At 36.3% G+C, this 19,082-nt stretch overlaps 1 protein-coding gene across 1 annotated transcript in view; it reads right to left on the reverse strand.

Moving 5' to 3' along the window:
• Nucleotides 1–19,082, reverse strand: part of PRR16 (proline rich 16) — a 121,860-nt gene that overhangs the window by 11,540 nt on the left and 91,238 nt on the right. The window lies entirely within an intron of this gene.

Genomic DNA, 19,082 nt, shown 5'->3' on the forward strand with positions numbered 1-19,082 from the left:
CCCCCACAAGCACATCCTAGATCTGGCCAACCACTGCCTATCCAATACATACTTCACCTACAATGGACAAAAATACAAACAAATAGAAGGAGCACCCATGGGATCACCCCTCTCACCTGTCATCGCAAACCGCTACATGGAACACTTTGAAACACAAGCTCTAGAAAAATATGATCACAAACCCAAACTCTGGCTCAGATACATAGATGACACCTTCATAATCTGGCCACATGGGAAAGAAAAACTGAACAACTTCCTCACACACCTCAACAGCCTACACCCAAAAATACAATTCACCATGGAAACAGAAGCTAACAATCAACTTCCCTTCCTAGATGTCTTAGTATACAAAAAATCCAATGGCTTCCTAGGACACACCATCTACCAGAAGAAAACACATTCAAACCGCTATCTACACGCACTCTCACACCACCACCCAGCACAGATCAATTCCGTAGCCGAGACACTCATCTCCAGAACAAAATGTTTAGCCAAAGAACAATACCTAAAAACCAAACTACACACTCTCACTAATGTACTAACAGCCAATGGATTCCAAAGAAAGAAGATTTCCCACCTAATCCAAAAAGAAACCCCAACCAAAATCCAAGACAGAGAACAAGAGAACGGCAAAGCCCTCCTCCCATATATAAAAGGCACTACAGACAAAATCAGCAAGATCCTCCAAAAACACAACATTAAAACAGCATTCTGCACAAACAAAAAAATATCCACCATCCTAAGAAACCCTAAAGACAAAGTTGGAAAACCAAGGAGTATACGAAATCCCTTGCACCGCCTGCCCCACCACATACATCGGACAAACTAACAGAAGAATAAGTGCACGCATTGAAGAACACAAGAACTCAATCAAAAAAGAAAAACTGACCTCTTCCCTGGTCCAACACCTCAAAGCCACAGGACATGAGATTGACTTTAAAAATACCAAAACTATCACCAAAACCAAACACTTCAACAACAGAATAATCAGAGAAGCCATAGAGATAGAAAAACGCCCACACAGCATGAATAAACGAGATGATACCTCCCGCCTACCAGCCATTTGGAAACCTGCCCTCATGAACAAACGAGTACCTAACATGAAGAATGACACCAGACCCATACCCACGAGGGCCACACTAGATGCTACCACCACACTTTCACGTAGAAAGCAGACTCATACCCACACAGAAGATGAGACATGACCACGGACCAGAAGCCATACTGCAGCTGCATCACTACCCACTTCAAACTCCTCCAACCCATACATGAAGCAAATTGATGCCCACCATGAAGATGCGGCACAACCACGAACGCGAAACCTAACAGCAGGATCACAGCTCACCAGCTCAAATTCCCCAGCAACTAAGACTAACCTGAGCACAACCAAGACCCCACCTGAACAGAACACCCCCCCACCCAATCAGAACACAGCCAAGCCCCCACCCAATCAAGTCACACCCCCACTAGCAGTTAAAAGGAAGAAGCAGCTGCAAGCTCACATCACTCCGAGAAGCACAAAGCCGAAGAAACAAGCCTGAAGATGAATGAGACTTAATCGAAACGTTGCCTAGATACTTCCAATTTAACGTGGGAGAAAACCCGAATAACCAAAGATCCACATACAAATACCCACGAAAACCCCCGAAAATAAATAAATAAATAAATAAATAAATAAATAAATATATATATGGAGCTTTGGTTATTCAGGTTTTCTCCCACGTAAGATTGGCAGTATCTAGGCAACGTTCGATGAAGTCTCATTCATCATCTTCAGGCTTCTGTCTTCGGCTCTGTGCTCTCAGAGTGATGTGAGCTTGCAGCTGCTTCTTCCTTTTAACTGCTAGTGGGGTGTGACTTGATTGGATGGGGGCTTGGCTGTGTTCTGATTGGGTGGGGGTGTGTTCTCATTGGTAGGAGGTTTGGCTGTGTTCTGATTGGTTGGGGGTTAGCCATGTTCTGATTGGCTGGAGGCGTGTTCTGTTCAGGTGGGGGCTTGGTTGTGCTCAGGTTAGTCTTAGTTGCTGGGGGATTTGAGCTGGTGAGCTGTGATCCTGCGAGAACCTCAGAATACCCGCGAGAACCTCAGAAAACAAATTTTATTTATATATATATATATTAATTCATTCATTTATTCATTCATTCATTCATTCTTAAGTTTTCATGGGTATTTTACATGTATGGCATTCCCAGCTTTTTCGGGTATTTTCTACGTCATAGTAGTTGTGCTTTTAAAGTTGTGGCACATTCGGCAGAATCTCATCTGCCATCATCAGAAGCCTATACAGAAGCCTGATGATGGCAGATGAGATTCTGTCAAATGGCTGCACAACTTTAAAAAAGTACAACTACTATGACGTGGCGCAAAAATCCTGAACAAAACTGAATGCCATACTTGCATACATACATACATACATACATACATACACACACACACACACACACACACACACACACACACACACACATATATATATATATATATATATATATATATGAATATATTCGTAAATTTTCATGGGTACAGGTATGTAGGTCAAGGTGTGTTTGGGTCTTTTCCTGTGTAAGATTAAGAGTATCCTGGTGACGTTTGCGAGGTCCCACTCTCCATTCTCAGGCTGGTGCTTTTGGCTTCATGCCAGTGCAAGCAGTGTGTGAACGGAGCTGCTGTCTCTATAAATACTGTTGAGGGGGGCTGGTGTGCTGGGCTGGTTGGCTGCGCTGCTGCCTCTTGATTGGTTGATGAAGTTGATGTTGGTATAATGGGCTGTGTGATGGCCTTGTGGGTTTTGTTGTGGAGATATCCTGGATCTTGTGCAGTAATCTCCTGGGTCGTTTGTTTTGTAGTGATCTTTTTTCCATTAGCCTCTCGTGTTTTAACGGCTTGGGTAATGGGTTGTGTGATGGGCTTGTGAGTTCTTTTGTTGTGGTATCCTGGGTCCTGTGTTGTAATCTCCTGGGTCGGTTGTATTTTGATCTCTTTTCCATTAGCCTTTTGTGTAGTAAGGGCTTGGGTAATGGGTTGTGTGATGACCTTGTGAGATTAATTGCTGTGGTATCCTTCACCTTGTGCTGTGATATCCTGGGTCATTTGCCATGTTGCAACTTCTTGAGTTCTTGTGGTGTAATTTCCTGAGTTTTCTGATGTGATATCCTGAGCGGGTGGCTGTGATGTAGCATTCTGGGATTTGGTCTGGCTTTGAGTTTGGGGTTTCTCTATCTCAATGGCTTTCCTGATTATTCTCTTGCTGGAGTGTTCAGTGTTGGATATTAATTTGGTTCCTTCTAAATTAATTTCATGTCCTGTGGCTTTAAGGTGCTGGAAGAGGGAGGAAGAGGACCCAGCTGCCTATTGAACCAAAGGCAGAGCAAAAACTGGGGGATGCTAGGGAGGAGTCAGGGAGGAGTAAGAGCATCCCAACAGTTAAGCCCAGCCTATCCGAGCAGAAACTAAGCACCTCCCCATTCTCTGCATGCTCGGAGCAGCTCAATGAGAATATTAAGTATTATAAAAGAGAACTATTACAATAATATGCAAGTGTGAAAGACTGTATACAAACTTGAAAAGTACAGAAACAGCTACAATGATCGAGCATAGCAGTTAAACCTAGACCAATAGCCAAGACAGATGGTCCAAGTAGTATTTCTCCCTGAATTTTATTATTTATTTACTTATTAAATTTATTGGCTGCATATCTTACCACAATTTTGTCCTTGACCTCAAATAGAGGCATTTGAAGTTCAACTATAAACATTAAATATACAAATAAATTCAACAATCTGACCAATACTTATTGGAAGTATGTAAATGCCAACTCATGAAATATTTCTACGGTCTTTTTAGAGTTGCCAACAGAAAGGGAGAAGAGAGCAGGTGCAGCAGCTTGCAAACTGAAAGTGTATTCCATAAACAGTTTTCAATGATAGAAACTAGGTGACTGAAGTTTCTGCCATGCAAAATTCTAACTGGAGAGCATGATTTTTGACTCTTGGCTATGGATGTGTCCCATTGGAGAATATGAATTACGATATACCCAGGGGGCTGGGGGGAAACCAGGGTCAAGGGTGACAATGAATTATGTGTCTCGGAGTTGGCTACACCTAGGCAGTGCCGGACATTTTAACTCCCAATTTACATCCTTCAGAAGTTTTCGAAGTTTGGCTTGAGACTCATGGTGGGTAACTGCTGAAATTCTGGCAGTAAGTATGTATGCATATGTATGTATTTCTAAATCAGAGTGGATGTAAGTGATTTCATTAGTAAAATATGTTCAAAGCATGTCATGATGCATTTGTGGAAATTTTTCATTGGTAACTTGATATTTGGAATGTAATAACTCAGCTACCTCCAAAACAAGACAGCTGGACATGTTGTGCTGATGCAGGTGAGGCAGAGAATAAAGATTTGTTTGTTCCTCCATCATGGGATAAGCTGTAAACTATGTTCATCTATATTTCACTCATATACTTTCCCACTGACACCTTCATAGTGATATACATGCACAAATATAAAATGAATATTTCTGATACATATTCATAAGATTGTGAAATTGTATTACATACAGAGTACACAGAGTTGGGGGTTATTTTTGTTTTTTTGTTTACTGTTGCCAGGAATGTTTTCTTCAGGAGATGTTTCAATTACTTTTCCCCCCTAAATAATCATATAAAAGTAAGTTCCTTGAATTAGTGCCAACAGCAGAGAATAATCTATGCCAACTGAAGTGAAAGTTAGCAAGCTAAGAAAGCAATAAACAAAATGTTTCATAATTTCTTTTCTCCAAAAGACAGGCATTCTTCTAAGACAGGGATAAGCAACTTTTTAGAATCTGAAGAAACCACATTTTTGATTTTTGCCTGTATGGCAACCATTGGTGATTGATACCATTTGGTTGGATTTTTAAAGTTGAAATTGCTCTTTAAGTTCCACAAAACTACCGAAATAGTCATGCCAATGGGCTGCTCTAACATACTAAAAAAAAGCATTAGGTTTTATCACTTTATAACAACTGTCCCTAAACCTTTCAGTTTGGCAGTCTGGCTTGAGGGATAGTTCCATGGGAGTGGTGGGCGCACGCACCTGTCACTCATATAAATGGAGCTTCATGCATGACTACGCCTTCCAGCCACTCGTACAAGTGGAGCTTCGCATGCAAGAGCACCTGCCTGCTATTTGTGCAAGTGGAGCTGCACTTACGCATGGCAATGGGCCATGGCTCAGGGGTTGGGGACCCTTGCTTTATAGAAAGCAAAGTCCCTTAGAGGAAGAATGAAAACACATTAATGCTTGCCAAATATCTCAGATATCACACAACCAACTATCTCTCCCTCTCTCTCCTCCCCCCCCGCCCCTCATTCAGACACACACACACACACACACACACTGGTGTACATATTTTTAAGACCTACAAAGTCCAAAATAAATGACAATAAAATAATACTTGGTTAATCATTAAATATTGTGATGAATAGGTAATAACAGACTGCTTTACATATCACTCTTAATCAAGACATTTTCATAACAATCTTGTGAAGTTAATTCTGCCTCATAGCTTTCCTTTTATGTACTATCCTGTCATACATGTCAAACTCAAATGGAGAGCCTTTTTAGACAAGTTATTTGTTATTCCAAATGAAATGTTGACTGCCGTTGAAAGGCAGTTTATTGTTAAACAGGGAGAAAGTGAATGAAGCAAGAACTAACTATAATATAATAGTCAACATGTACTACATATTGATTTACAGTATAATCAAGATTTCTATAAATCATAAAAGGCACATGGTTTTTAACCAAAAAAAGAAGATAATGGGGGGAAATGTGCTCATCAGTCATGATGGTTTGGATGAATATCCTTTAAGACACAGAAGAAAATAACTTTGATACACTAAGTTAGATTAACAAATAAACTGATGCAATAAATATGACAATGTAAGATATGATGTGATATAATTGGTTTGCTAAAAACTATTCATTATTATAGAATTCTTTATAAAATTCTTTATTGGCCAAGTGTGATTGAACACACAAGGAATTTGTCTTGATGCAAATGCTTTCAGTGTACATAAAAAAAAAGATACATTCATCAAGAATCATCAGGTAAAACACTTAATAATAATCATAGGGTACAATAAGCAATCAAATCATACTGGAAACAGTCAAAATAAATTGTAAGGATACAAGCAACAAAGTTACAGTAATACAATCACAAGTGGCAGGGGATGGGCTATTATGAAGAAGAGCTGTAGGACTTGCTGCACAGTATGTTTATCATCAAAATATGTACCTGCCACTAATATTTAGATTTTAACACATCAACATATTGTATAGCATTATTACCTACACAAAGGTTGTCTATGTATGGAACATGAGAAAAAATATACTACACTACTCTAATAATATATTTGAAAAGTTCAGAACCAGCTTCTACAAACTTTCTCAGTTTATGCATGATGATCTGAACTTAAAAATAATGAAATCCAGATTTAATGCACTTTTAAATTACCACAAAAATATTTTAATTTGGAAAACAATCAAGATGGAACTGTTATATAATCTTTGCGATTTGCATTCCTTCTTGCCTAAAGCATCTGATCCAGTGGTGGGATTCAACATTTTTTACTACCGGTTCTGTGGGCATGGCTTGGTGGGCGTGGCAGGGGAAGGACATTGTAAAATCTCCAGTCAGAGGTGGTATTTGCCGGTTCTCTGAACTACTCAAAATTTCCACTACCGGTTCTCCAGAACTGGTCAGAACCTACTGAATACCACCTCTGGACTGGTCGTTAAATCCCTTCATTCAGCACAATGGTAACTTTTATTGCTAAATGAATGGATGTTAAGACAGGACTACCTAAATCCACAAACATCCAGCACTGAAGAATCCAGTACTTTTCAAGGCCGACTGTTCTGCTTAACAACAATATTCCAAAGTGTCCAAGATTACTCTCATATTGTCTTTAATTTGTCTCTTTGGCAGAAATCCATTTTGATCAGGATGAATAAAATTATTTAAGTATTTTTAAGTCTTTCTGCCAATATTGAAGCAAAAATTTTATAATCTGCGTTTAGTAGAAAAATAGGTCTATAGTTCTTGATTTGTAATGAATCGGCCTCCTCTTTTGGAACAAGTGTAATATAAGCTTCTGACCATGATTTAGGTATCCTCTTCTTTAACATAACTTCATTCATAACTTCTAGCAATGGAAGATTCAACAATTCTTGTAATGTTTTGTAAAATTCTGCCGGAAGTCCATCTGAGCCTGGTGCCTTTCCATTGTTTTGCTTCTTGAGTGCTTTAGTTAACTCTGTTAGTGTTTGGGGATAAACCCCCTAGCAGAGTGTGCAGCAGCAGTCAAGCCAGGCAGGCAAATGAGAGAGAGGCTGGGCCCAAGAGTATACACACACTGGAGACAAAAACACTGTTTGTGGTTTTAAAATAGTTATTTAATTCACACAGTGATTAAGAAGTGTCATTCAGTCCATATATCATTATCCAGTATATCCATCCAGTTATCAAGTCCATTAACAGTAAATACAATGTCTTTATCTGCTTGTAAATCTTCTCATTCCGATACCTTTCTCTCAAAGACAACGCTGAATCCTCAGCTCACCAGGCAAACAGTCCTTGTGTTCAGTTGAAATGGTATCTGGCACAGTAGCCATCCAGAATAAGCAGATAGACGTTCCAACACAGCAGGCAGCAGACCAGGAACAGAACCAGGTGCATCCAGAAGCCGGGGCTATTACGTTTCCCTTCCTACCTATATTGTTGCCTGCAACCGCACCCACAATGACATTGCAGTTTCTTGCTTAAAGCTACATAGACACTTAATCCTAGGTTTACATATTTATTCAACCCAAACCTGGTTGGAGTATCCATATACCCAACATTCTCCCCTTTTGGGTGATATAAATATGTAATGCCTTTACATTCTAAACCCATATTTTTCACAACTCTCTAGATGCTTAATAGCACCTTGGGCTTTAGTAAAATGATCAGCTATATTGTCCTCCGACATGCAGTACTCTAGCTGTATCAATTTACTCTGTACAGATTGTCTTACATTAAGATACCTCAAATCTGTATGTTTACTTCTCGTTTTAACTACAATATTAGTGGCCATTTGAATTGCTGCCTGATTATCTTCATGTACAACTATAGGGTAATGTACAGTTATACCCATATCCTTCAACATTTGTTTGTACATAATTAACTCAGTACACAATAAAGATAAACAGGAGACTTCTGCCTCCATAGTAGACAAACTTATATGCTGTTGCCTTATAGACTTCCAACCAATTAATGTCTTACCCAGCATTATGGCTGTTCCTGAAGTCGACTTTCTAGTATCTCTTTCTGCTGCAAAACTAGCATCTGTATAAGCACTCAATATGAGATCACCTTTTGGTTCTAAATACAGTGCATGGTGTAATGTACCTTTAAGATATCTTAGGATTCTTTTCAATGCTATCCAGTGACATTGAAGCGGGTCATTATTGTGTCGTGCCAGCTGATTAATACTAAAAACAATATCTGGCCTTGACCAATTGCTAATATATGATAAGCTACCAATCAAAGATTGATACAGTTCCTTATCACATTTGGGACTTTGTGTATCCATTTTGCAAATATCCTGACTCATTGGAGTCTTTGCAGGCTTACAAAGTTCCATCTTATAATCCATTAGCAATTTCGATATCTTATCTTCCTGAGATATCTTAAAACCTTTCTGTGTTTTCAATATATTCAAACCTAGATATCTCTTTATCTCCCCTAATTGCTTGATTTTTATTTTCTTGGCTAATGATGCAATTATTTCATTTGCTTCATCATTAGTCTTAGTTATCATAGCAATATCATCAGTAAACAACAATAATAATGATATTTTCCCATTCTTTTCTCTCTTAAACAGACATGGGTCGGCTAAACCAGCTTTAAATCCTATATTGGTCAGTTCCTTCACAATATACTGGTTCCATTCGTAGCCCGATTGTTTAAGACCATAAAGGCTCTTCTTTAATAACCAACAATCATTATTATTGTCTCCTTTAAATCCATTAGGCCTTTTCATATACACAGTATGTCTTAGTGGAGCATGCAAGTAAGCAGTTCCCACATCAAGATGGTTAACTATATATTGCTTGCTTGCTGCCCATACTAATGCTGCCCTTAAAGTTGCTGCTTTAAGACTAGGTGCAAATACTTCATCATAGTCTTTTGCACTTTGTCTAAAGCCTTGGGCTACTAACCTTGCCTTATGGATTGTGTTTCCATCCTTATCTGTTTTTATTTTAAAAATCCATTTACAGCCAATGGGTTTTTCATTACTAGGTAATCTCACGTTTTCATATACTTGCATATCCTTCAAAGATTTCAATTCCTTATTAATAGCTGCATACCAATTTTCTTTCTCTTTAGAAGGATATCTTTTAATCTCATCCACAGTATTTGGGATTCTATTTACCTGGCACACTGTGTTAGCCTGGTATCTTTCAGGCGGTCTAGAAATACGTGTAGTCCTTCTGGGTATTACTGGGCTTGGTTGAGTTACTACCTGTTCCTCATCTTCAGCTATTTCTTCCTCTAGGGGCTGTATTTCTTCCTGTACTTCTTGCTTTACATTATTTTTAAAGTTACAGGGATACTTAATGGGATTTCTATATGATTCAATAACCACTTCGTTATTGTTATCCTGCTCTAACTTATCCCATCCTACGTGCTCTAGAAATTGGGCATTAGCACTACATAACACCTTAGATGTGCCTTTCTCCCAAAATCTATATGCCCTATGGTTAGCTTGGTAACCAACGAAGAATAATTGTTTAGCTCTATGTTGCCCTTTACGCCTGAGTTGTGTAGGGATATGCACCCATGCTGGTGCACCAAATGTGTGCAGGTAACTCAAATCAGGCTTCCTGCCATGCCACATGGTGAATGGTATTTCACCAGTGGTTGAGTTAACAACATTATTTAATAAATGATTAGCACACATTGTTGCCTCCCCCCACAAAGAATCAGGTAACCCAGAATCAGTTAACATAGTACGGGTCATTGCCTGCAATGTTTGGCCTCGCCTTTCAATATATGCATTGTGCTGTGGTCTGTATGGTGCAGATGTCTTATGAGCTATTCCAGCTGCCTTTAATCTACTCTGGAATTTGCTATTAACAAATTCCATGCCATTATCTGTCACCAGGGTTATAATTTGCCGTTTGGTTTTTCTTTCAGCAAACCTTAACCAATTGAAGAAATGTTGATATGTTTCAGTTTTGCTTTTCATTAGGTAGCAAAACCCATATCTAGAGTAATGGTCCATAATGCTCAGTATATATCGAGCACCCCCCATACTGGGTTTCTTTGGACCTATAATGTCTGCAAATACTACTTCTAAAGGTTCTTTAGTTTTGAAACCATTTAGTCTATTTGCAGGCATTATTTTACTCTTATCTTCACAACAGACATTACAACGCAAATACTTATCACAGGGTTTTAACCTTATTCCTTCAGATAACTCTACTGTACGTTTTAGCATTTTAAAATTTACATGCCCCAAACGCCTATGCAATAAATGGATACATTCATCATGAGGCTTGATATTATTAAATACAGTCTGTGCCTCCCCTTTCTTACTGTCATGTAAGACATATAATGTTCCATTTAAAGCTGCAGTTACCTTTTTGCCATCTCTTTCCAGTATGCACTTATTATTCTTAAATGTAACCACATATCCTAGTTTATCTAATACTCTTACAGAAAGTAAGTTCATCTTTAACTGTGGTACATATAACATTTTTATATTCTGGTTTAAACATGGACAATAAGCAATACCTTCACCCTTGGCCTTGAGGTGCCAGCCATTGGCGAGTGATATACGTTGTGAGCTTGTAGACATTTTTATAAACTTTGTCTTATCTCTCGTGATGCAGTGGGATGCACCACTGTCCACCACCCATATATCATTCTTCATATCACAATTGCCAAGCATGGCCAGTTCAAAGGATTTCTTTGGCTTCTTTAAATTCTGGTGTTTTCCTTTTCTGCAGAATCTTGCCAAATGTCCTCTGCCTCCACAATTAAAACACTTTTTAATTGTGTATGCCGTTGAAGATAACTTCTCTTCTTCCGGGTGCTTTCCTTTACACAGCTGGTTTCTCTTAAGCTTTGAAGATAATTTCTCTTCATTAGGCTTATCTGCTCTCAGCTGGTCACGTTCACTCCTTCTCCTGGCTTCTTCTAATAGCCTGCCGGTAATCTCTGTTACTGATAAACTGTCTTTTGGCAATACCTCTAATGCAGTCACAAAATCATCATAGCTTCGATCCAAAGAAGACAGTATGATGTATACTTGTTGCAACTCATTAAAAATAAGCTCTTTTTCTTGCAATTCTTGAAAAATGCTTTTCATACAGTTTAAATGAGTTAACATGTCTCCATTTATCTCAAGATGTGTTCTAAACAGCTTCCGTGTAAGATTGATATGAGCTCCTACACTGTCTCGAACATAAATCCTTTTAAGATTCTCCCAGCAGTCTGCAGCATTTTCCACTCCACGGATATGAATGAGTTGCTGGTCAGACAGGGTGAGACCTATGATGCACAAAGCCTGTTCATTCTTTCGTTCATAATCTTGTATCAGTTTATAATCCTCTTCATCATTAGGATTTAAGTTTGATACATCTGGTGGGTTTGTTATTATATTCCACAAACCTTCTCTTCGTAGAAGTAAACTACATTTCATTGACCATGAAACATAGTTTGTTCCATCTAGTCTGGCTATCATGGACAGACTTGGCAAATTGACTTGTGCCATTTCTCTTGAGAAAAATAACTATTTAACAAACAGTTTGTACTTACAGTAATGTGCAACTCACCCCAAAATTCTCACTGCTATATCCTGGTTAGCTAGACTGTGCACACTGCTGGGCCCATAACCAATGTTAGTGTTTGGGGATAAACCCCCTAGCAGAGTGTGCAGCAGCAGTCAAGCCAGGCAGGCAAATGAGAGAGAGGCTGGGCCCAAGAGTATACACACACTGGAGACAAAAACACTGTTTGTGGTTTTAAAATAGTTATTTAATTCACACAGTGATTAAGAAGTGTCATTCAGTCCATATATCATTATCCAGTATATCCATCCAGTTATCAAGTCCATTAACAGTAAATACAATGTCTTTATCTGCTTGTAAATCTTCTCATTCCGATACCTTTCTCTCAAAGACAACGCTGAATCCTCAGCTCACCAGGCAAACAGTCCTTGTGTTCAGTTGAAATGGTATCTGGCACAGTAGCCATCCAGAATAAGCAGATAGACGTTCCAACACAGCAGGCAGCAGACCAGGAACAGAACCAGGTGCATCCAGAAGCCGGGGCTATTACGTTTCCCTTCCTACCTATATTGTTGCCTGCAACCGCACCCACAATGACATTGCAGTTTCTTGCTTAAAGCTACATAGACACTTAATCCTAGGTTTACATATTTATTCAACCCAAACCTGGTTGGAGTATCCATATACCCAACAAACTCCATCATCGTTATATTGCTTTATAACATTGTTTCAATCTCTTTAGGCATCTGGGGTAACTTAGCATTCTGTAAGTAATGTTTGACTCTTTCCTCATCAATATTCTCTTCTGTGTATAGTTTTCCATAATAGTCTCGAATAATTTCCTTCTCTTTACTACCATAGCAAACTTGGCCTTGATCATCTATTAATTGCAATATTTTCCTTGATTCTTTCTCCTTTCTCAATTTATATGCTAACCATCTACCTGGTTTATTTGCATCTTCAAAGTAATTCTCTTTAGCACCTCTAATTTTCTGTGCTAATTCTTCTTTTTCTATTAGACCCATTTTATGTTTAGTTATATCAATTTTTAACTTTTTCTGTCCTTTTTCTGTGGCATTTTCTGTAGCTCTTTTTCAAGTCCTTTATACTCATCCTCTAATGCCTTAGAAGCTAGTATTTTCATGGTATTTCCTTTCCTTGTATAGTCTATTATCAAGCCTCTAGCATATGCCTTCATTGTATCCCATACATTCTGGATTGATGTATCTTCTTTTTTGTTTTCTCTAAAGAAAAAAGGCAGTTCTTTCTCCATCCACTGTGTGAAGTCCTTTTCCTTTAAAATCTTATTATTTAACGTCCATCTAGATTTTCTTCTTTGTCCTTTCCATTTAATTGTCATTGGATTGTGATCTGCCCAAGTACTTGTTCCAATATTTATTTCTTGAATATTAGTTAACAATTCTGTTGACATCCATATCATATCTATTCTAGACCATGATAAGTGTCTATTTGAGTAGAAGGTGTATTATTTAGTTTTGGCATTTCTTTCTCTCCATATATCTTTTAAGTTTATTTCATCTACCATATTAAAAAAAAGATTTAGGGAGAGTCTTTCTGTTTTGCTTTATTGTTTTCTGTGCTGTATAGTCCAGTTTGTTGTCTACAATTTCATTAAAATCTCCCATCATAACTATATTAGCATAGTCCAGTTCAATTATTTTGATATGTAATTTTTTTATAAAATTCTTCTTGTTTATCATTTGGGGCATAGATTGCAATCAGGAGTGTTTTCATATTATTATCCATTATTTCCAACATTAGTATTCTTCCGTTGTCATCAGTATAAATCAATTTCATTGGAATGGTCTCTTTAAGATATAAAACCACTCCTCTTTTCTTCCATTGTGTCAAAGAGATTAATATTTTCCCTAGTTTTGGCTGTATCAACAATTGTTCATATTGCTTTTTAATATGTACTTCTTGTAGGCAGATTATATCAAATTTTAATTTCTCTAATTTATAGAAAGTTTTCCTTCTTTTAATGGCTGAATTAAGTCCATTTATATTAACTGTAATCAATTTTTTCTCTTCCATGGTTATATTTTATAATTAGGTTTGGCAGCTCTCATGGATCTTGGTTCACATTGTCCTTTGGCTTCCCCCTTTCCACCTATACTCCACCTTCCTCATTTTCAGTCGTCATTTGGCAGTCCTCTTGGAATTCAATTAGTGAAATTTCTTTTCCTGCCTCTTCCTCTTTCCCTCTGAAAAATTCTGTATAAGATGATTCAGCTTTCTCAATTGAATCAATTCTGTATCTCTGTTCTTGCCATGTGAACATTAAACCTTCTGGAATCAGCCATCTATAATTTACCTCTTTTTAAGTAGCAATTTGGTCAAGAATCGGTATTCTCTTCTCATCTCTCTCACTCTTCTGGGTACTTGTTTCAAAACCGCAATCTCCTTATCTTTATATTTCAATGTTTTCTCTCTTGCCACTTGCAATATTTGCGTTTTAATAGCTTTCTTTGTAAATCTGATGTGAACTTCTCTTGGTAGGCTATTTCTCATTGCGTATCTTGTGAAGACTCGATAAACCTCATCTATTCCATCCATCATCTTCTCTTCAGTTATTTCCAAAGCTTCAGCCAATATTTCTATCATTATCTCAGCTAGATTTTGTCCTTTTTCTTCCTCTATGTTTTGGAATCTGTCCTTTTTCTTCTTCTATGTTTTGGAATCTGAGATAAAATTCTGATCTGTCCATCTCCCATCTCAGCATACCACTTCTATCTTTTTCAACCTTTTAATCTGGTATCAATGTCTCCAATCTTCTTATCTCTTAACAATTAACAGCAGATAGTGCTAGATTTGGCGAAATGGGAAAATTTACAACTGTCATTAATAGGGCAAATATCAACAATCGAGATGAATATACTACCCAGAATTTTATATTTGTTTCAAACAATTCCAATTAGGCTTGGAAAAGACTATTTTGAAGATTTAAATAAAATTGTGTTGAAATTTATATGGCAAGGTAAGAAAGCGAGAATAAAGTTAAAACTTTTTCAAGATGCTAGAATAAGAGGAGGATTGGTTTGCCTAATTGGGAGTTGTATTACCAAGCTACAAATTTGATGTGGGTTAAGGAATGGATAACATTAAGAAATACTAGATTGTTGACATTAGAAGGACATGATCTGTTGTTGGGGTGGTATAAAGGAACTAAGGTATAAAGGTATAAAGTGGTATAAAGGAACTAAAATACAGGGGTACTTTAGAAGACATTATATACAGGAGTCTCTGTGGTTAAACTGGGAGAAGTTTAAAAGACAATGTTATTTGAAAATTCCAGTCTGGTTATCGACTATTGAAGCATTTTCTTATCCTATAATATACAAAAAGGAACAAACAGATATGGTGAAATATTGAATGAAAAGGGTGAACTTAAATCTATACAAAAACTAGAGGAACAAGGTATAAAGATGAATTGGTTTTCATATGCACAAATACATTCAAGGTATGATAAAGATTCTAAAACAGAAGGTTTCTATGATAAATTGACTGACTTAGATAAGATTTTGACAGGTACTGTTGAAAAGGTGATTAAAAAATTGCACAGGTATTTATTAGAAATTAAACTAGAACAAGTTAAAGAAACTATGATTGCTTGGGGGAACAATTTTGGATATGGGGTTGATCTAGATAAATGGCAAAAATTGTGGTCTCAAAATTATAAAATGACAATGTCAACAGCATATAAAGAAAATTTGTATAAGATGTTTTACAGGTGGCATTTTCCCTGACAAGAATAGCAAGAATGTTCAAGAATAAATCCAAAAAATGTTGGAAATGTCATCAGACACCTGACTCATATTACCATATGTGGTGGACTTGTGTGGATGCTAAAAAATACTGGACTAAAATCCACACGTGGTTGGAAAAAATGACAAAAAAATATATAGACTTGAAACCAGAGATATTTTCATTGGGAATTTTACCTGAAATATATAGTAAAGATTTGAAATACCTGATTGTAAATATATTAACAGTGGCTAGGATTGTATTTGCTAAAAACTGGAAAAATGAGAAAATACCATCACAGGAGGAAATTATTAGGAAAATATTGAAAGGTGCTGAAATGAGCAGATTGACATTTGAAATTAGAGAACAGGATGATAAACAATTTTATAAAGTTTTGGATCTATTCTATCAATGGTTAGACAATAAAGTATAGTAACGAAATATGTAGACTTTTAGAAAATACTAAATATATAAAGATGTATTCTTTTCTTATTATATCTACAAAATGATTTTAGGATAGATTTGGGATGATAATATGAATTGTCACAAAACAGATTAAGTAAAATATGATTATTTCCTAAAGCATGAATGAATAAAAGTATAGTCAAATGATTGATTAATAATGATACCAATGTATTTAATATTGGATTGAAAATATGAGATTATATACAATGTAATTGTAATTGAAGACTACAAAATGGAAGCACAAAACAATTTGTAAACCAACCGGCACACTGTATGTACATATATGGAAGATGGCCTGATGCTTTTATGTTTTGTTTGTTTATGTTTGTTTTAAAAACCAATAATTTTTTTTAAAAAATGTACTTTATAATGAGACGGGAATAAACAAACTTCACTTGTAATCATCTTTGTAACTTTCCTTTATTGGTGACATTCTTTAAGTAAATGTGACACTATTAAGTGCTGCCCAATATTCCTGTTGTAATAAAATATGCTGACATTACTAAATTTATTGTGAATGTAATTTTCCAAAAATTACCATTGTTTAGCATTTTATGATAATTTCTTCTATTACCTTTATTAGATTTTATTAAATATTTATTGAAATATTGAAATATTTTCCTTCTTACTTGTTTATTGTTCCAGATGTTTGTTATTTCTTTTTCAAAAGTATCAACTGAGTTGATAATTTGGCCTTGTCAGCCAAGGTCAGCCAAAACAGTGTGAAGCCTTGTTATATAATCATTTAACTCCTGAGCAGCAATAGGAATATATGGTATATGGACTAACATTATCATACTAGATAAGCTGGCCTGAAGATGCCAACGAGTATGACTGGAGCAATTTTAAGGTTTCCCCAAATTACAATGTTTTGAAAAACAGGTTGATATAAACTATCTTTATATAGATAGGTTTTGTTTTTAAGTTTACTTAAGATTACAATTCCAAGCTTAATAGGAATAATCCTCATTGGAAACATGCCCTAATTTTTGAAGGATTTTCATAGACTAGATAGATCTGTTTTTAAAAAGAAAATTAATTCTGAAGATACTTTACTGTTTCTAAGAGATTACAAAATCCTTACTTTAAGCAATTTCCTTAAGTTAGATACCATCTGTTACCATACCATGCAAGAGTTTATTTTTTGCAGCAGCCCTAAAGGAATTGCAATTCGTCCCCAGTAGACTATTCTGTTGCTAATGAGGTAAAATTAGATGGAGCTACATTTAAGCAACATTGCCTTTTAATATAGGAACCTAGCATATTATTGGTGCAAAAGCTCATTTGAAATGAGATGGGGGAAGGAACCTATATAGTGCTTGTTATTCTTACTATTTAGTAGTAAAACAGTATACAAAGTTAAGTAGCTTTAAAGATATGGTCCACTACCACCAGCCTTGGATTAATTATGTTTGGAAACTGAGTTTATATAAGTCTTTTTCCCCCTTCTTTCTCCAAACACTGCATCTGCCAGTTCTAGTACAGTTATATATAATATGAATACATGCAGCCCAAGACTAAAACTGTAAAAGCTGTCTGAGAGAAGTTACTAATATTTGAGTTTCTAAAATTCCTTTCTACGTGGTTCCAGAAAGTCAGTTCTGTCCTACAGAAATTGAAGATCTCATTGCTTCTGAGCAGATGCAGTTAGGTAGAATGGGAGTAAATAAGGGGTGACTCGAGGAGCCTCTAACTTGTTGAAGGGGGTTAATGCAAAATAATGTATTTTATATTTGACCTTTGTAGGCAGCCGCCTTCTTTTACATTTCCACTCAGTATGAAATGAATGGAGAATCTGTAGCTTTACTTTGTTAAGTAAAATATCACAAATACATAAGGATAAGTCATACTTGAGCATTTTATTGTGTTAACTATGTGCTATGTTTTTACAAGCTTTTAGCACCCAGACGTTTTGTAACTATAGAATTTTTGTGCTAATAAACATCAATGAGTTTTAAAAATTCATTAAGGCATGAATGAAGAATACTTTTTAATTATTTTTTTTTCAGAACAAATTAAACTGACATATGATTTGTAAGGTTAGTTTTTAAAATGTAAAATCATTTACAGATCTGACAGTGACTTTAAATGAAATTTCAGTATCCATGCCGGCAGTATCTAAACATCTATTCTCACTAAAAGTTTGTCTAAAAAATCTATATTTCTTTAAGTATGGCATGACCTACATAGTATCACCCAAGCAATTCTGGATGGCATGCAAATATGAAAACAATCTTCAAAAAACCAGAAAACATTAATAAACAAAAAACCAATGTACTACACTAGGTAAGAAAACTCTAAGAACTAAGGAATCTGATTATCCATCTAGGATTACAAATCACCATGACACAAGGCCCACTGTAAAAGTTATATTTTAGATATTCCTATAAAACAAGGTAATAGTTATGCAAACTTGGAGGATGGGATACAATCCTATAGGGAAGGCATTGCCACAGAAAATGTACATCTCAGCTGTCATATAAGATGACATAATTTTAAGATAGGACCTGGGACATGCCTTCATTGCTAGAACTAATAGAAGAGAATCAAAGAGATAAATTCCCATCATTATTAAACTAGGATCAGAGGAATTGAAGCCATGAATAGCAATTGCCTGGGAGCGAGTGTGACTGGCTAGGGTAATTATGTAAACCTCTACCAACCCTACAACAAACCATTGAAACTAATTGATTTTAAGTTGGTCATTGATTTCTAGTTACTATATATCCTTGGTACTATCATGAAATAATCAGTTTTATATATAATTTTCAGTGCCGCCATTATTTTTTTTATTCCTAACAACCACATACATTTCCTCCATAATGAACTATCTCTAACTTGTTCTTCCATGTCTTTCAACAGAGTACTCATTACCATTGTATTTCCTTCTACCATTCCCAACCATTCCCACCATTTCCTTCCACCTATTTACTTCCACCATTCCCAACATTACAGTCTTTTCCAGAGAGTTAGACCTTCACATAAAGTGTCTGAATTCGGGTAATTTGAGTCTGGTCATTCATCT

This window comes from Pseudonaja textilis, chromosome 2 (assembly GCF_049901715.1).
Source record: "Pseudonaja textilis isolate UNSWEBS1 chromosome 2, rPseTex1.2, whole genome shotgun sequence".
In the NCBI taxonomy this organism is placed as follows: domain Eukaryota; kingdom Metazoa; phylum Chordata; class Lepidosauria; order Squamata; family Elapidae; genus Pseudonaja; species Pseudonaja textilis.